This window comes from Nannospalax galili, unplaced genomic scaffold (genome assembly GCF_000622305.1).
Source record: "Nannospalax galili isolate Female #2095 unplaced genomic scaffold, S.galili_v1.0 scaffold1791, whole genome shotgun sequence".
Classification (NCBI taxonomy): Eukaryota; Metazoa; Chordata; class Mammalia; order Rodentia; family Spalacidae; genus Nannospalax; species Nannospalax galili.
The window spans coordinates 190,207-210,278 of NW_008329033.1; the positions used below are offsets into that span (position 1 = coordinate 190,207).

General features: G+C 37.9%; 1 pseudogene across 10 annotated transcripts in view; it reads right to left on the minus strand.

Annotated features, from left to right (window-relative positions):
- Positions 1-20,072, minus strand: part of LOC103731723 — a 39,591-nt pseudogene that overhangs the window by 14,601 nt on the left and 4,918 nt on the right. For 3 of the 10 annotated variants that reach the window (XR_607155.2, XR_003849015.1, XR_003849012.1), the window contains exons 2-4: positions 13,104-18,450; positions 4,286-4,520; positions 1,307-1,509 (exon numbers count right to left, since the gene is read on the minus strand). The product of XR_607155.2 is annotated as a THO complex subunit 2 pseudogene, transcript variant X1 (transcript). Of the gene's footprint in view, positions 1-1,306; positions 1,510-4,285; positions 4,521-4,898; positions 5,058-6,917; positions 7,126-11,750; positions 18,451-20,072 lie in introns of those variants that run through there. The other 7 variants (XR_003849011.1, XR_003849017.1, XR_003849013.1 and 4 more) reach the window with 7 other exon arrangements.

Genomic DNA, 20,072 nt, shown 5'->3' on the forward strand with positions numbered 1-20,072 from the left:
TAAATAAATAAATAAAAATTTGACTTGTTTTTCTCCACCAATGTATGAATTCCATAGGTGACTATGATATTCAGTCTGTGGCATTCATGAAACTCACTCACCCCAGGGAAGTGCTTGGTATTGCCATAAAACACATAAAAATATATTTTATTTTCTTAGTTAGGACTAGAAATCCACTGGGTGTGTGCTTGCCTACACATGCACATGCAATGTGCATGGGAGGTGATGCTATTAACAAACTCAAATGGGAAAGCCTGTTGTATATCTGTCACCTTCATTCAAATAAATTTCCACTTTTTTGCTTTCTAAGCATTTTGATTTATGGCTTTGTTTTGAAACAAACAAACAGAAATTCTGTCTCTTCTTCATTCTCTGACTTCAAGTCATCTATGACTATGTGCACACCTTAACACACAGTAGCTTCTAAAGTATAAGCTATTATGATTATGATTATTGGTGCTGCTATGCTCTTGCCATGAACTACATATCCACGAAGTCTTTTTTCACATTTTAAGTGCTCACTCTGTCATATAAGTAACATTTTCTTAAAAAAAATTTAAATTGGAATTTCAAAGGATCATTTTCATAGGACAGTGGGAAGCATGGACACAGAATAATTATGTGGCAAGACACACCAATCAGCATGTAACAGACAGACTTATATGTTCAAATGGATAAGATATAACAAAAGTTCTGAAATTACAGAAGGAAAGTTCATAGAAATCCATTTTTGCACTGAGACCTCTGGAAGCAAGTAATTAAGATGATATTTGATTAAGTACTTCGGTTGAAAGGAAAACAAGTTGAACATGTGCCAGAAGTTGCATTAGGATCAAGGGTAGACATGGCACCTGAAAGACACCTACATCTTGACTCTAGCATGGTTTGCAGCTCCTTGTTCAGAAAACCTTAGTGAACGTAACTTAATTTCTGTTCCCAGTGGACTATTCGGGGAATATTCTATACTATAAAAGGTTTCATCTGTAGGCCAAAATATTTTCATGCTGTTGTTTTCTTGCCATAACTTTGCATATAATCAGAAAAAAAAACATGTTTTTCATTAACAGTTGAAGAAAAACACCATTAATATATATACTAAAACCAAAAATGAGTTTGGAGTTTGTAAGTTACTCTCATGATTGTATGGTTGAGAAGTTACTGCATGTCAAACTCAGAAATGTTTCTTATACAAACTGTGAAGCTGAAATAATTAAAATCTTGAATATTAAGATTCACAATGATAAGATCAGAGTATGTAACTGACATGCTTTTAGAATAGAAAATTTAATATTTTTCTCCAACCTACCATGATGATCGATATAAAATATCCAGGCAATTTCATCAAATCCTAATAGTGTAGTCTGCAAATCCAAATTTTCAGTGTGTCTTCTATCATATAGTACAGGATAAAGAAACAGAAGAAAATCTCATGGGCTGGCAGAATAAATAAAAAGTTGTAAGGTAGCAGATCAGCTTTACATCACACTCTCTGGGAATTTAACCAATAACCTGCATTGCAAAAAGAACAATGAAAACAACAATGCATCAAGACAAAACAATGCATCAAAACAAAAACAGCAGCATCAAGAGAGCAAGTCCATCTCTTCTGTCCCTATACTCTGAAATACTGCTACCACAAGGTTCCTCACGCTGGAGAAAAAATATTTTGATAATCACTAGTTCCACACTTGTAGGATCATATGCTATAAAAGAACTTAGACTTCCTAAGACCTCCTACTCCAAAGGATTATTTCCTTCTTAGGCCTTCTACTTTACTGAATAGTTTTTCATATATTAAAATTTTACTCTCTGATTTCTGCATAATTTTGAAATGTAAAGATAAATAAGTCATTCTAGGACTTAGCTGGCATTCTACTAGTCAACAGGAAAACGTAAATATAAACCTCACACTTTAAAACGTGACTAAGTAGAAAAGTAGGATATATATAGTCTATTTTTTGAACGCATCTTACAAGTCACAGACTGACTTCAAACTCTCTATGCAGGCAAGGAAAAAGGTGAATTTCTGTTCTTCCTGGCTCTTGGAATTAAAGACATGTAACTCCATTGGTATGCATCACCACTCCCAGTTTTATGTGGTGCTGGGGATCAAACTCCGGGCTTTACACATGGTAGGCAAGTACTCTATCACTTGAGAGTTACATTCTTAGTCCCCAGTATTTTTTAAATAAGTCAATTTTTTCAATTAGCATGCAAGGTATTAGAAAGCATCATGGCATTTTCAACAAACAAAGTGTATTTTAGTAGATTCTCCTTTCCCCTATTTCCCCCATGCCCTACCCTAACCCTCCCCTACAGTCTTCCCAGCATCGCTTTTCCACTTTCACATTCCATGTGTCCTTCCTGCCCATCTCTCATTCCTCAATATTTTAAATACACAAGGGCTGGATCATTCATTCAGTGAGTAACATCTACTAAGCAGGGCAAAGTTTGCCTCCAGAATAGTTTCTCCCCTTCCAAGGGCCTTATAGTTCATAGGTATTCAATACCTGCTTATTGTCTGAAAAAAGTGTTTTAGATTCATACTAGTAACTGATTTTTCTCTTTTACTATAACTGGAGTATTTTTCTTGACAAATTTCTATTGTATAGATGTCACACTGAGAAAGTGAAATTATGTACTTAATGCCATTATCTTAGTATCAAAATAGAACAAAAATCTCCAGCTCCATAATTTTAGAATGTCTAAAGTTCCCAGCCAGGTATTAGACACCCACCATCACCTCCACTCCAGAACAGGTGGCCACACATGAAACCTGGCCTTCCAGACAGACTCCACATAAGCTCTAGCAATCACCAGTCAAGGCAGGGACTATGGTAAATGAGAATTCGTCCCCTTTGTCAAATCTCTCGTCCTTCCTTTATTATATACAGTGTGAACTGTGAATCCTCCTTGACTTGCTCCACATTTCCTTCTCTTTTAAAAAAGCATTTATCTAAAATACTACATAGTTTGTTCACTGTCCATTATCCATCACATTCTTGTTTGAATATTCAGTTCTGTGTGAGCAAGGACCTGTATTTTTTTCCCCAAGAGCCAAGTACCTGGGCAAATACTTCATGTCCAAGAAACATTTCAGTATCAATTAGTAATATTTCTAAGATAAGCTATTGAAATCTTTTTCCGTCAAGTCCCTCATTACTGTCATCATATCCTAATAGTGTGAGTGCCATCTGAGAGTGAAAAACTTCAAGGAGTCAAGGTTTGAAAGCTGGAGAAATGATGGTGCATGTACTGTGACCACCCCTTCTAATGATGGTGCATGTACTGTGACCACCCCTTCTAATGATGGTGTATGTACTGTGACCACCCCTTCTAATGATGGTGCATGTACTGTGACCACCCCTTCTAATGATGGTGCATGTACTGTGACCACCCCTTCTAATGGCTAAAAGTGGATACCAGAAAAAAACAGTGCTTTTTCTGGAAAGCTTGCAGAACTGATGGTCATAGAATTAAGGCTCTTTTGAGTGTACAATGTAGCACATGCACATATGCGTGCATGAGTGTATGTAGAGGCCAGACTCAACCTTGGTTGTCATTCCTTAGGAGCTGTCCATCTTGTTTCCTAAGATAGGGTCTCTCACTATGACCTGGGGCTAGCTAAGTAGGATATGCTGGCTGGCCAGTGAGCCCCAGGGCTCCTCCTTTCTCTGCCTCCCCAGTGCTGTCATTATAAGCATGTGCAACCATGCCTGACTTCTTATGTAGTTGCTGAAGATTGAACTTACATAATGCTTACATACTGAGTACTTTATGGGCTGAGCTAGTTCTCCAAATTCTCCTCTATTTGGTGTTCTTTCATTTTGTTGCTGTTTGAGACAGTATCTCATATAGCCTAGGCTGGCCTCAAATTTGCTGTGTAGCTGAAGTTAGTGAACTTTTGATCCTCCTGCCTTTACCTCCTGAGTGATTATATCATAGGCATGTGCTACCATACCCCATTTATGTGGCTCTGGGGATCAAAACCAGGGTTTTGTACATGCTAGGTAAGTACTCTACTGAGCTACATCCCCAGCCCCCATAGATTTAAGGTTCTTTCCACATCATATTCTAAAGTCTTAAGTCATTTCCCCAAAGAGCCTTATCCCATCGAACCTGAAACTTCCAGTCCTCCCTTGCTATCAGCTTGGAGCTGTAGCACCCTCTGCTAGGTAGTGGCAGGAAAGATTTCCACAGCACCCCTACCCCAGAGCCCATCTCCAGAATAGGATGGATAGACAATTAGCTAAAAATGGGATGGATATAAGTCTGCAATACATACCTGACCACAGAGAACAGGTTAATGTTGGTCTTATATAATGATAAGTGAAAAAAGTTGATCATGTTTCTTGATCCAGCCAGATATTCTTCCTGAAGTCAGGAATGTGGTCAGGTATTTCCTCTCATTCTTAACAAATCCAAGTAAGAGCAAAATCCACTGTAAGTTGCAATTACTCCCAAGTGGTGACTCATTCTCTTCTCCCACTCTATACATAATTCTACTTGTGTAAATCCAACTAATTAGGAAGGAAAATGAGAATAAAATAAAACAAAGCTAAAATAGATAAAATCATCACAACATTTGTGGCAATTATAGACATGCATTTTCTGGTACAATAAGATAATATTCATGAATGGTATTTCCATATTTTCTTATAAAATTCTCATACAGCTGCAGGTCACAGCTTAGGAACAAAGATCCTAAGGTTTAAGAGTGCCACTGAATCTCTAAACTTATAAGGAATCCACACCATCATACCCACATTTCCATGTTGCCTTCCGTGATGTATGACTCAGGGACTAAACACAATGCCCCCAATCAAAATTATAGAGAAGAGGAACAAAAGCCTCACTTTTCAGCCTGTTTTTCCCATAAGCAATGAGATGGTACTTACCTTAATGGCATTTTGTGAGGGAGAGAAGATAATTTATCTTTGAACTGTGCCTGGCACACAGTAGGAGCTGTATATATTTCTCTTTGTCAATGATGTGAGATGAAATAGCATATCAGAAAAGGTACCACAGATTAAGGATGTGCTTATCATTTCTAGGAACTAGGAAAAGAGGCATTAGAAAGTATAAACACTGAAAAGTATCCTTTGAGATTATTCTGTACCTTTTCTCTACTTCTGAATTATACTAAATTTGTATCTGAACTAAAGTAAAAAGAATGTTTACTGGGTAGGTGACACATAATCCAGTCATAAAAAAGATGTTTAACTTCATGTAAATTAGTAAATATGGATTCTGGATGACTCAGTTATGACCTGACAGAATTAGCTCATGCAGGGCTTTGCTCAGAATGACTGCCCAGGCCAGCAACAGTAAGGGGCTAACAGGAGGCCCACCCTGAAACAGCCTGAGTGTTCTTTTAGATTAATTTCAATAATTCTAATAATAACAAATGCCTTCATTTAATGCACACATTTAAAGTATGAGTATCAGCCTTTAGTCCCAGCACTCAGGAGGCAGAGACAGGTGGATCTCTGTGAGATCAAGGCCAGCCTGGTCTACATAGCGAGGCTACAGGAAGACCCTGTCTCAAAAAGACCAAAAAATAAAAAAATAAAATAAGTATCAAAGTTGGGCATGGTGACCCATGCCTTTGATCTCAGCACTTGGGAGGCAGAGACAGGCAGAGGTAGACAGATCTCTGTGAGATGGAGGTCAGCCTGGTCTACATAATGAGTTCCAGACCAACTGTGGCTACAGGGGAACCCTGTGTCAAAAAACAAAAAAACAAAACAATGTGGATAATAGCATCTGCAGGAGCTGGAGAGATAGCTCAACAGTTAAAAGCACTAGCTGCTCTTGCACAGGATCCAGGTTCAATCCCCAGCATCCACATGGTGGCTAACAACTGTCTGTCAACTCCAGTTCCAAGGAACTCCAATACTCTCTTCTGAACGCCACAGGCATTGCACAATAAGGGTACACTTACATACATGCAGGCAATACACTCATACACATAAAATATTTTAAGAAAGCCTCTGCAAATATGCCTATGCACAAATATAAATTTAGTATAATTAACATAAATTTGAGGAAGGACTTTATATCAGACAGATATATGGTTTAACCAGCTTATACTTTAAATAACTAACAAAAACTTGGTATGGAGGGAAGATGGTAGATTAGCAACACCCACGACATTCCTGCATCATCTTCAGGAAAGAGACTGAAACAAAACGATAGGTAGATGGCTGGAGGAACAGGACTGGTGGTGTGGAAAGGCAAGAGTATACAATAGTAGACAGAAACCAGATGAAACACAGAAATGCTACACTTTAGATTTGTTAAAAAAACAAAAGCATAACTGACATCTGGTGACAGATTAGGTAGAGGAGAAGCCTCTTTGATAGGTCCTTAAACAAAAGAGAGAAAGAAACCTTGGCAAGTGCCACAGACACAGAATTTGGCACTCAGCAAAAATCTGGTAATCAGAAAAAAAAAATTCAGTTTAAGACTTGAGATGTGTAATCTGTGCAGAGAGTAGATACTAGAGATGGGGCCCCTGCAGTTCCTACTTTGTGAACAGGAACCAGGGTGGGGAACCATGAGGGTTTTTTTGCAATCAAATCTTACAGCTGGGACAGGAGGATCAGAGGCCCCTGCATTTTTATATCTCCAAGCCCCAATAGCCTTTGCACTCCACTGTAGTCAATCATATTGAGTCTTTACAGACAGGCCATTGAACCTGGCTGTGACTTGGCCTAGACACAGGTGTATGTGTTGGGAAGAGCAATGTTTGCTGCTGTGAGGTACATACAGTTAAGAAATGTGGCTAGACCTTTGGAAAAAGGCACAAATCCAGCTGTGTGTGGATAACAAGTAGGGGTGCAGCCAGAGACTTGCATAGATTGCACAGTGCTTTCCCACGTAGTGTCCCAGACGAATCTGATGGAAATACATACTCAGGTGCACAAAAGGCAGGGTACTCTGGTGAGAGGGAACATCCAATTGATGGTCCATGGTAAGAATAGCTTGGGGGCAGCTTATGCAGTCACTGCATTACTGGTCTGTGTAGAGATCACAGTCCACTGTTTTAGCTCATGAACTGGTAGGCAAAGCAGGGCAGGGCTCAATCTTCATGTAGCCCTTAGAAGTCTGACCTGTCTGGGCCTGAAAGATAAAATGACCCAGACTCCCATGACATTTAGTAAATTTCAATGATTAGTATGTGGGGGGAAAAAATATAGCTTTTATTGAGATTTGAAAGGAAAGCTTGAAGAGCTGGAGAGAGAGCTCAGTGGTTAAGAGCACTGGCTGTTCTTACAGAGGACCCAGGCTTGGTTCCCAGCACCTAACACGATGGCTAACAACTGTCTGTAACTCCAATTCTAGGGGATCCAACGCCCTCTTCTGGCGTCCATGGGCACTGCATGACACAGGTGCACTTACATGTAGGTAATTACATGCATACACATAAAACAAAAATAAAAGATATTTATAAAAAAAGAAAAGTCTGAAAGGCCAGGCAGTGGATATCAAGGTGAGAATCCCTGAAGGCAGCCCCTCTAACAGTGACTTACTTAACTGTGAGAGTAAAACAGCTGCAACTGAGATCCCTGAAATTGGGGATGCCAAGAATGTAGAACAGCTGCTAAGCAAGGCTGCAGCCAATGAGTGGAGCCAGCCCCCCAAAGAGGCCACAGGGCCTACAAATGACAATGATGAAGACCTCTGGGGTCTACATCTCACTACCACATTGTGCGCCAGGAACCAGTCATGGAGCTACAAGATTTAATGTTTGCCCTCTTGTTTTGGTCTAATCCTTTTCTATTCATCTATTTGTCCCTTTTGTAATGGGAATGTTTACTCTCTGCAACTCTATCATGGAAGAATGTAACGTTTTTGAATTTTATAGCGGCTCATAGGTAAAAGTCTGCTTTGGATTTTTTTAAGCAGTACTGGAACTGATAAGATTTGGAGCACTCTTGGAGACAGCTTAATCCATTTTACATTATAAGATGAACATTAATGTTTTGAGGGCCAGAGGTATAAAGGCATGGTTGGGATATGAAGTATCGCCCCAAAGGACTTATATATTGAAGAGCAGTGCTCAGAGGATCATGTGATCTGTTGTTATCAATAAACTAATCTATTATTGGATGGAAAACCATATTCTAAGGAAAAGAATAGAAAGTAGCTAAACTCATACCTGACAAAGCCACTTCAAGCCAAAATTCAAAGTGATAAAGGTCAATAAATACTAAGAAAGGTAACAATCCATTCAAGAAGATGTAATTATTGTAAATATATATGTACTGAACATTTGATGCACTCAATTTTATATAACAAACACTACTGAATATAAACAGACAGATAAACACAATTATATGGGTGACTTTAATAACCCACAAAATTAGCAAAGTACTGTCAGAGTTAAATTGCACTGTAGGCCAAATGGACTTAACAGACTTACATAAAATTCCATCTAGAGATATTCTTCTCAGCACCAAAAGAACTTTTTTTTCCCTAAAACAGATCATTATTTTAGGGGCAGGAGAGATGGTTCAGCAGTTAAGAACACTGGTTGCTCTTGTAGAGGACATGGTTCAGTTCCCAGCACCCACATGGTGGCTAACGATGGTCCTAACTCCAGTTCCTCTTCTGACTTCTGCAGGCATTGCACAACAGGGGTACACTTACATACATGCAGATAAAACACTAAAACACGAAATAAATAAAATATTTTTAAAAAATAAAAAAGGTTATTTTAGGCAGTAAGAACCCTTAACAAATACAAAAAATTAAAATAATTTCTTTTAACTTATCAGATCATAAATAAAACTAGAAATCAACAGCAAACTACAAATAATATACAAACACATGGAACCTGAACAATATGCTTTTGAACAATCAGCAGCTCACTGAAGAAATTAGGACAGAAATTTTAAAATGCTTAGAATCAAACGAAAATGAAAACATGTAGAATACAGTAAAGCCAGTTACAGAGATAAGTTTATAGCAATGTGTGGGTATATTAATAAATCATAGAAATATCAAATAAGCAACTTTATAATGCATGTCAAAGTCTTGAAAGGAACAAGAACAAGCCAAACCCAAAATTAGTAGAAAGAAATACTAGGAAAAGAAGAACACAAAGGATCATTGAAACAAACTGGTTCTTAGAAATGATAAATTAATCATTAGCCAGACTAACCAAAAGAAAATGAATACCCCATATTAACAAAATTTAGAGGTGAAAAAGGAGATATAGTAACAGATACCACTGAAACCCAGAAGATGTTTGGGTAATGTTTTGAAAACTTACTTTCCAATAAATTGGTGAATCTAGAAGAAAAGGATAGACTTCTAGACATGTGTATCCTACTGAAATTAAACCAAGAGGACATAAACAACCTAAACAGACCTATAGCAAGCAATGAAACCGAAACAGCAAAAAAAAAAAAGTCTCCGAACAGAGGAGTACCTCAGAAGCAGAATTCATTGCTGAATTCCACTAGATCTTTAAGGAAGAATTAATATTAGCACTCTTCAAACTATTCCATAAAAAAGAGTACTTCCTAACTCATTCTACCAGGACAGCTACTTTAACCCTCAAACTGGATAAAGGACACACAAAAGCTATAGAATAATTTCTTGATGAATATAGATGTAAAAATCTCAATAAAAAAACTGCAAACAAAATTCAACAATATATTAAAAAGATCATACACCATGATCAAGCTGGTTTAATTCCAGGAATGCAAGGATGATTCAACACGTGCACATCAATAGACTTACTGCAGCAGGTAAGTAGAATCAAGCACAAAAAAACCCCATGTGATTGCTTCAATAGATGCAGAAAAATTCTTTGACAAAATCCAACATTCCTTCATAATGAAAGACCTAAAGAAACTAGGAATTTAAAAATCATATGTGAGGCCCATATATATTCATCAGTCAAGATAATGAATACTGTTAAGATTCCACCATCAACTTCACTTTCCCTTATAAAAATAGCATCAAATACAATCAAGATTCTGAACTTGTCTGGAGCAAAAAAAAAATGCAGAACTGATTACCAGTCTTCCATCTTGTGGATTTACTTATTCATTTATTTGGTCTAGAATTTTTACTATACTTGTTGGGTAGCTTCAGTTGGCAGCTTGACACACCTAAGAGGGAACCTCAATTGAGACATTTCCTCCATCAGACTGGTGTGCAGTCATGTCTGTGAAGCATTTCTTAACTAGTAATTGATCTGGAAGGGCCCAGCTTATTGTTGGACCTGGTAGGTGGTTCTGCATTGTGTATGAAAGCAGGATAAACACAGGCTAGAGGAAGAGGCAGTAAGCAGAGTTCATTCATGGTCGTCTGTATTTCCTATCTGCCTCCTATGAGCTCCTGCTGACTTCCCTCGGTGACAGACTACCACTTGGGAGATTAAGATGAAATAAACCCTTTCCTCCCCAAGTTGTTTTTGGTCAAAGTGTTTTATCACAGCAATAGAAAGTCAACTAGGTGATGAATTAACATGATGAATTACTCCCTGCCCCTTTAGGACTTAGCATTTATCATGAAACTGCATGTATAAAGTCTCTTGTTAATTTGCACTATCAGTGATGCCTCTATGAAGGATAAACATATGTAGATGCTTCTCAGTGTATTATCCTCAAATTATCAATAGAGATGGATTGATCCTGCCACAGTGGGGTCAGCAGTGGTTAATATTATGCATGTGTGGTTTTGGGTTCCAAGTACTCCTATAGACTAATAAGATCCTGTTTTTCTTTGCTTAAAAGAAATTTTTACTAAACCCTGAAGTCAACAGTTTTGATAGTATCTCGGGGTAAAATAATAATTTGCTTCCTAATTTTCTCCTAATTTTACGGTTACAAATACTACAGATTAGCGCTTAGCGCAATTTTTTCTATAGTATCACTCATTGCTTTCATTCAGCTACTGTGTTAGATTCTTTAATGAATGGGGAAAGAATTTATTGAATTAACATGAGCAGATTTTTAAAGAATGTGCCTACCTTCTAACAAGTACTTTTTTGGGAGCTGAGGATTCACTTTCTGTTTCTATGCAAAACACAGAAAATGAAGCAATTCAGAACAAAAATGTGTCTTCTTAGTCCTTACGTCTAGGAGATTGAGTCAATATTTGATAAATCATTAAATGCAGGGTGAATAAAAAAAAACTAGAATAAAGGACAATAGCTGTCACGGGAAGAGTCCTTTGCATTTACTCCCTAGCCATGTGACCATATACATTTAAACACTCTGAATTTCATTTGCATCACTTACAAACAGTATTAGTGCTTACCTTGTAAAGCTGCTATCAAGATAAAATTAGATCAAGTGTGAAACACCTGACCTGTTGCAAGACACCGGCAAGGGTCTCTACAATTAGTACTGAACCCCTCTTTAAACATCAGGCAGAATCTCCCTGTATCCCCTGCTGGCCTGGAACTCACCAGGGTGCCCTCAATCTCACAGAGCTCCACCTGCCTCTACCTCCCCAGTGCTGGGATTAGAAGCATGGACCACCACGCCCAGCTAGAAACAGTAACTTTTAACAACTACTTCTAACTTTTAATAGCCTACATCTTACATGGTAGTAAATGCACAGCATGCCCTAAGGAAGTGTAGAAATGATACATAAATTATTCTTGATCTTGTGCATTAACTTATGACACATCAAATGGACAATCTTCAGAGATAAAAAGGTATTTTCAAAGTTATTTGCAAACACCTTTCAGAAGTCCTCCATTGAACAGGATTTCTTTTCCCCTATAAGGATACAGTTTTAATAGCCATTTATATTAAGATACAATAATGTGTGGTACATTACAAAAAATATTTTAAAACGTGTTGCCTCAATCATACTCCTTTCCTTTAATATATTAACATATTTTCAAATAATGCATGATGAAAAAATTCAAAACATGATCATTATAGCACATAGCGAACAATTTCTTATTTGCCTAATGTTCTTATTCAAGTTACAAATTAATGCTTAACACATTAAATTTTATTGATGAAAATACTACATTCATATATTCCTTTAAACCAGAGCTAAAACAGCCCTTAGGAAACAATTCCAGTAACATTGATAAACAATTTATGTATCATTTCTACACAGCACTGTCATCACACCATGTATAACCTTGACATCTGTGTATACACTAATGTTTAAGTTACAATCTTAATACCTAAAAATCATTGTTCCTGTCCATTAATTGATGAATGGATAAACAAAATATTATACACAGTCATGAAACGCAGTATTATACATCCAATAAGAAGGAATGGAGTAATGATACATGTTAAAATATGGATGTGTCTTGAAAGAGAGATGCTTGATGAAAGAATCTCTACACAAAAAGCCACAATATTAAATGATTCCATTTATATATAATGTCCAAAATAGCCAATTCCACAGAAAGTAGTTTCAAGGGGTTGAAGGAAGGGTAGAATTAAAAGTGGTTCCTAATACACTTGCCGTTTCTTTTGCAGATGAGAGAAATTTTCTCAAATTAGATAGTGGTGACAATGTAATAAAACAATATACTAAAGGCCACTGAATTATGAACTTTAAAATGGTGAATTTGGGGCCAAAGAGATAGCTCAGCAGTTAAGAACACTGGCTGCTCTTGGAGAGGACCGGGATTTGGTTCCCAGCATCTACACAGTGGCTAATAGCCATCCATAATTCCAGTTCCAGGGGATCTAACACCCTACTCTGACTTCCACAGGAATTGCATGACATGGGTGCACTTACAGACATGCAGGCAAAACATTCATACACATAAAATAAAAATAAATTTTAAAAAATTTAATGGTAAATTTATCTTAACACCATGGTCTTTGGACTTGGCAACAAGCACCTTAACTGGCCAAGCTATCTTGCAGGTCTGACAAGAGAATCTTTGATGATATATTTAAGGGCACTTTAAAGGATAACACTACTGTTGAGGTTAAGCATGTAAAAAACATCTTTCCCACAAACTGAAATTAAAAATTTTTTTCAGGTCAAAATTGTCAGTCAACACAATCATCCCAATATTGTCAGTTAACGGAGTTTACACACAAAGGCAGCCTTACCTACATCAATAAGGAATTCATTCTTGAAGGCAATTAACTCACCTTTCTGAGAAAGAAGAGCAATCTAAAACTCAGTTGATAACATTTTCACAGATGCTGTATCTGGACGGTGTGTCTCAAGAAAGAAAAAAAAAAAAACTGTACACACAGGATCTTGCTGCAAGAAACTGCCTAGAGGTAAAAATGTTCTGCAAACCAGTGACTTTGCAGTGTCTCAAAAGGATGATGGTATGTATTCATTTTCTGGCTTAAAGCAGATTACCATAAGATGAACAGTACCAAAAGCTCTTAATTAAGAGATATTGTTTTGAGAATGTCATACAGATCTCTGGCATCCTCTGCTGGGAAACCTTCAGCTCAGAGGTCTGTCCATATTCTTGGTTGAAAGTCTTCATTATCTGTGCTTGTCTGAGGACTTATGATGTTTCTTCTCTTCCTTTTCTCCGGAATTGTCCCATTTCTCTTTCTTTTCTATTTTTTCTTTATCATGCCCTGACTCTTTTTTGCCACTGGAGACTTTATCCATCTTTTCAGACTTAAATGAATCACTGCCTTTTTCTTTGCCTGAGGATTTTGACTTGTTTTTTTCCTTGTCTTTCTCATTTGGATAGAAAGACTCATTGGGACTTTCACTTTTATGTTTTGAAACCCCCATTGTTCCATTTTCTTCTTTTCGCCTTTTCACTAAGTCTAGTGTCACTTCACGGTCATTATTTGAATGATCTCTTTTCCGTTCCTTCCTGTCCTTTTCATCCTTTTTCTCTCTTTCCTTGGATCTTTCTCTTGACCTGTCCAAATCTTTCTTGTCCATTTCTCTCTCCTTACTCTTGCAGTGTGGTGGTAGAGTATGATTAATGCAGAGCTTTGCTGAAGACTCCTTAAGTTTCATGAGACTGTCCTTTATCATGGAGGAATGTGATGGAGAAGGATGGGAATCAACCTTGCGACGTTTTTGTTCCCTTTCAGGCTCTATAATATCTGCTCGGGGAACAGGTGACTTTGAGGACCCAGAAGCTGGTGCTTTTTCTCCTCCTTTAACATTTTCTTTTGACTTCATTTCCTTTGCCCAATCTTTATCTCTGGGTGGCTCTTTCTCCCTTTCCCTTTCTTGAGTCGATTTTGATTCTACATTGGGGACAATCCTGAATTTCTCATCTTTAGCCTTTTCTTCCTTCTTTTTATCCTTCTCTTTGTCAGACTTAGGTGTTCTTTCTTTGATATCTCTTGCTTTTTCATCTTTATTTGGCTGTTCTTCTTTTGATTTTTCTTTACTGTCTTTACCAAGTACTCTGGCCTCTGGGGTAGAGGCTGAGGTCTTTTCTTTCTTCTCTTTTTCTTTCTCTTTCCCTTTTTCTTTGTCATTTTCTTTAACAGCTCTGCTGTTAGAGCCACTATTTCCATTGCTTGAATTCCCTTTTGTTGTGGCACTAGAAGTTTTACTGACAGCTTTCACACCACACTGAGATTTTTCCCTTGATTTATCACCCTCCTCTGTACTGCTTTCATCTGATTTAGGTACACTTCCCATGGATGAAGAAGGCAGCCCACCACTAGGCCCATTTTGTACACTGGCAGTATTTCTTGAAGGAGGGTCTTTGTGATGAAATTCATTTTCAGGTATCATATATGGCTTTCTACTTTTCAACTGTCCAGAGTAGACCATCGCTAATGCATATAGGTCTGGCTTCTTTTCTTTCTCTTCTTGGCAGATTTTATGCACTCTTCTTTCCAAAGCCTGACCCAGATTTAAAACTTTGGGGTACCAAGGAAGTATTTTTGTTAGCACAATCAAGATATTCCTGATATGAGTATATTCACCTGTTTCAAGGCAATGTACTGATGCCTTGGTTAGTTTGTAATGCCACTTATGTACAACGTGCCGGAAATTTTCATAATCTAACTGATCAGCTTTATTTCCACCATCAAATCCAGTTGCTCGTAATATGGTCAGAAATCCTGGATAGTTTCCACATTCCTTCTCAAATGTGGATCTATCACTATGCCACCTAGTCACAGTCTCTAACATGCAGCACAAAAATCTCCCATATCGACTAGCTTCATTTTCAGTAAAGCTAGCGACCATGTAAATTATGTCAGAGAAAACTCGGTCATAGCAAAGAAGTGTGGAAAAATTTGGAGTCTTCTGTTGATGTACCAATTCAACAAAATGAGCACAATAAACAGAGTCAATTGCTGAAAAAATACATCGAGGAAATATACACAGCTGCAGAAATTTTGTGATGGTCTCATTTTTAGTAGATTTTGCTAAAAGCCAGTTGTCCTTTTCCAATTTCAGCCTCTGCAGAACTCTCTGTACATGTTCCATTTGCTTCTTTTCTTCTTCCAGGAGCTTATCCTGAAGGGCAATACAACGTTCTTTCTCTTTTTTCTTTTTATTTAGAGGCATTTCTTGATTATCATCAATTGCTTTCATCTGGATTTTAAGTTTATTGACTTCTCGTTCATAGCTGGTATGTGGAACTGCAAGGTCATACATAGTCAGTGACCAGAATGTGGTATAGAATTGAGGGCTGATATCTTCCCAGACTTTGGAAATGTGTAAAGAGACCACTGCTTCATGGACAGGAGCCATGACCATCTCACATGATGTAATATACTTATGAACTTTATGTTGCTGTTTACCACCCTTTTCTGATTTCTTAAGTTCATCATACTTTGATGAAATATGGTGTGCATACATCGGCCGAGACAGAAAAAATGCTGCATCATGGGGTGTATGAAATTGACTACAAAGCACATCAATTGAAGGTACTCTCTTTATGTAATCTTCTGTGCTTAGATTTGATGCTAAAAATCCACCAAACTGTACCAATGTATCATGACACTGGTCATAGAGCTTTCCTACAAGTTTCAAATGCTTCTGTCCACCTTCCTGAAAGATTACTCCATTCCTCTGCTGAGCCATAAGCAAACAAAGAGGAAGGGCAAGATCATGGTCCAGTAGTGCATCTTTTAATCTCTGAGAGGATTTTTTAGTATTTCTGATCTGACCAAAATATCCACCCTCAGCTTTTAGCTGCTCTCCACCAGTCATGGCCTCTAGCTGCTCCATTGTCATTTCCTCTGTAATTTCTATTCCTGCCATTTTTTGTACCACTTCTTTCAATATAAGAAGGTCAAAACTTTTGCCCGCCTTTAATTGATTGGCTACATACTGAAGAAGACCAGCAAGATCAATTGGGTATTTTCGAAACACTGCACCACAGAAACTAGCCAGACTCTGAAGCCAGTTTGAGATGGTTGTATCATCATGTTTCATTCTTTCCTTTTCTGGATTAGCTAAAGCTTCAATGATACAATAAGCCAAGACATCATAATTTAATGCAGTGAGATACTTCAATGAATCTACTACAGGTGTTATTAAGTTATCATACTTCTGTACTTGGGACAAGATATAATCAAACAAAATGGTGGGATTGCTGTGGCTCAACTTCCCAATTTGTCTTCCTGAAGGCTTTACATTTTCCTTAGTTAGACGCTTCATGATATATTTGGCTCTCTCTATTGTATGAGCTTTAACTTTTACTAAAAGTGGATGGTTGTTATAAGTTTCATTCTTCCATTGGCCATATAAACGATATCTGTGCTGATAGGGAAATGTTTTAAACATTCCCCACAGTTCCTCTGACATACAAGCATTGCAATCCATCAAAGAAAGAGAAGGAAGCAGTACCTGGTCAGTAATGCTAAGCAAACAACTAAGGATAACTTCCATTTTGTCTTTATTTTCTTGTTTTCCATCAGACTGAAACTCTTTCATAAATGCCTTGCCTATGCGCACGACTTTTGCAAACAAAATGGGATCATGAGAAAGGTGAGGACCAAGGTAACATAACATAATGAATACATCTCTCCTTAAATCTTCAAAGCTCTCTGCTTGCTTTGGTGCCTTCTTGTTTTGTAAAGCATCAACAGGTGCGCCTTTAGCGCCTTTAGGAACACCAACTCTTCGGTAAAGAGGCTCAATAGTTATGTGTATAAGCTTGCAAACAGCAAGGGCTATTATTTTATGTGAAGCCGCATAGTATGGAGGCATCCGATCCATAATGCTCTGTGCATGCTGCCAATCACCAATACTTAACAGGGCGTCCAGTAAACCAAGTTTTTGATTGTCAGGTGCCTTGTCTACTTTCTCATCTCTTTTCTTTTCTTTCTCTCGCTCATCACTTTTTTCAGAAGGCAATACAACCACTGTAAGTTTTCTAACAATTTGCTTAGCTTCCACAATTTCTCTTTTGTACTCATTCATAATGTAATTATCAGCTGGAAGAAGATGTACATAAAGATCATCTAAATCAATAAGGTTAAATTGCAGAAGTACTGCTGCAACTCTGTATAAAGATGATGGAGTCTCACCATTTAGTTCCTGGTAAAACTTGAATTTGAACCCAAGAATATGACACAATGTTTGTGGTTCACACATACTCATGTAAGTTTCTAATAAAGCTATAAAGAAGTCATGGTGTTCTGGCCTGCATTCAAACACTTCTAAAATGACATCCAAAACTCGATTGGGATCCAGATTAAAGCATCCAATTAAAGATTTCAGAATTTCTAAGATTAAATCACTAGTAATATTTCCAGATAAATCTTGCCCCAGTTCAGCAATCAGCTTGGCATACCCTTCATTTTCTTCTCTTAACAAATTGAATTTCTGTTGCTTATAGAAGAGTTTTGTCTTGATTTTAACTGACTTTTGATTGAACTGCTGTGACTGTTTGATAAGACCTAATGATTCCAATGTTTCTGGATCCAAGCGTTCTTTTAGAACTGTGTCTGAAACTAAATACAAACATGCTAATACTAATTGTGTAAAATAATCTCTCTTGTTTTTTTCTTCTAAACAATTTGTCTCAATATCTAACATGCAGAATATATCAGCAAGAATAAAAGGCATATCCTCACGAAATTCATTAATATCATTAAAAACATTCGATGCCTGTTCAGGCTTTAGATTTCCTTTAATGACATGGTAGGACAACTCATAGAGAGCTTGCTGGAAATTTCTATAAGCGAAACTGTCACAGCTTTTACTTTCACTGAGAATCCGGCAAAAACGCAAAAACTCTCCTCTTCCTGATTTCTCCCAGTTCTTTATCCACTCGGCAGGAACGACCACACTTGCAGCCGCCATCGCCATTGTCCCCTCCTTAGTAATAGAAGCCCGGAAGTGCAGCACTCACTCTTGGAGTTCACGGTGGAGAGCTCCACCCACGGGGAATGTTGGGAGTTGAGAGTTCCGAAGATGGGGTTTTAGAGTTAAGTTTTTTTCTGGTTCAGGCACTTGCACCAGGCAGTCTGGGAAGACTCAAGATGCTGTCCACTGTCCACGTATTATACTATACACTGGCGTTCATGCTGCAGGTCACTGGAACATAGAAAGAGCCAAGTGAGTTTCAAGAAGGTACCAGCACATGGGTTTCTTCACCCAGCTGCTCCAGGAGGGGCTGTTTCTGGTGAAAGTTATCTACCTAGGGTCCTCCCTCAGCCTTGCTTTTCTTTCCCCATCATTTTTCCACGGTATGCCCCTCTTCGGATTATTAAAAATAAAACAACAACAACAAAAAATTTATATTGGCTTATGTGAAACAAAGCTGACTCCCACAGGTTATTCAGGTTCATATACTGCCTCCTAGAGCAGACTCGTAGGCTGTTGAGGCTGGCGTGTTCAGAATTCAACGTAACTTGGTCTTTCCTCACACTAAGCCTGTGCTTACTTGCTGCTTGTTGCCCCTTACACTGATACCAACGACCCTTCCCTGGATTTAATACTCATTTCTCAGAGTCTTGCTTTTCCACCGGAAGCTGACCCTTAATCACCTCTTATCCCCCGAGACCCTTTGATCTTTGAAGGCTAAGGGAGAGAGGTCACGTTGCTCCCTCCTACATGTCATTCTCCACCATCAAGAGGCAATTTGGCAGTCTTCTAATGTTGACCACAGCTGCCAGGAGAATCGTTTTCCCCTATAGCTACACAGGGTTCCCACCATGCCATTTTTCCCTGATCCCCTGAAGCCTGGAAGTGGTAACCCTCCCTAAGTCTCTTTCCTCTCCTGCTGGTTGTCTTAATCCTGCAGCATTCCTATAAACAGTCCCTTCACTCCTCAAAAAGCTTTAGTTACTTTGGTTCATCATCTTTTTCCTTTGGGTGGGGGATGACAGACCCATTTGCGTCCCATCTGCTAATAAATCCTGTGTGGAAATCTCTAGCACAGGACACAAACACTCATTGATCATATTGAGTGAAGGAGGCAGAAGCAGCTTGAGATCAAAGTTTTATCAGTCATGCAACTTACTGCGTATATGAACCTGTCTATGTGAGCTTCAGTTTTCTATCAATTAATTACTCTATACAATTTTCTGGTACTTAAAAATAATTACAGTTTTGTTAGTACATTCACCATTCCCATTTCTGGGGTGGAAACTGGACAATGAAAATAACCAAGAGGTAATCTGTCTCTCCATAAGAAGAGCTTATAGCAACCCTGCAGCCTGCCCATCTCCCACAGAGGAATGTGATGAACATGTACCATCCCCTATGCAGAAGCTTTCTGTGGATCCAGAGTCAATAGAAGGGTTAAGATGACTTGGAGGAGTAAGACCTGAAGAATCCCCAATGGCAACTAAATGATAAAGACGATTACTTTCAATTAATGTGAAATTAAAAAGGATATATTACTTATTATAAACCTTTCTAGAAGGGTTTTCCTGTTAAAAATGGTTTTAAAAAATAATTTAAACATTTTCACTCCTAAATATGAAGTTATGTGCAAACACATATGCATTTTAGCCACTGATTTTAAAATATGTCTTTTTTATTTAGTTTTTTTACTTCATGTTATTTGCTGCACAATCCAGTCAGGTATAATTAGAAAAAAAATTAAGTTTTTCTAAGAAAGAGAAAATTTTAATGAACTAATATACAACTAGAATTTGACTATGTTTACAATCACGAAGTTTTCCTAAAATTGATCTGCTCATTTACAAGAA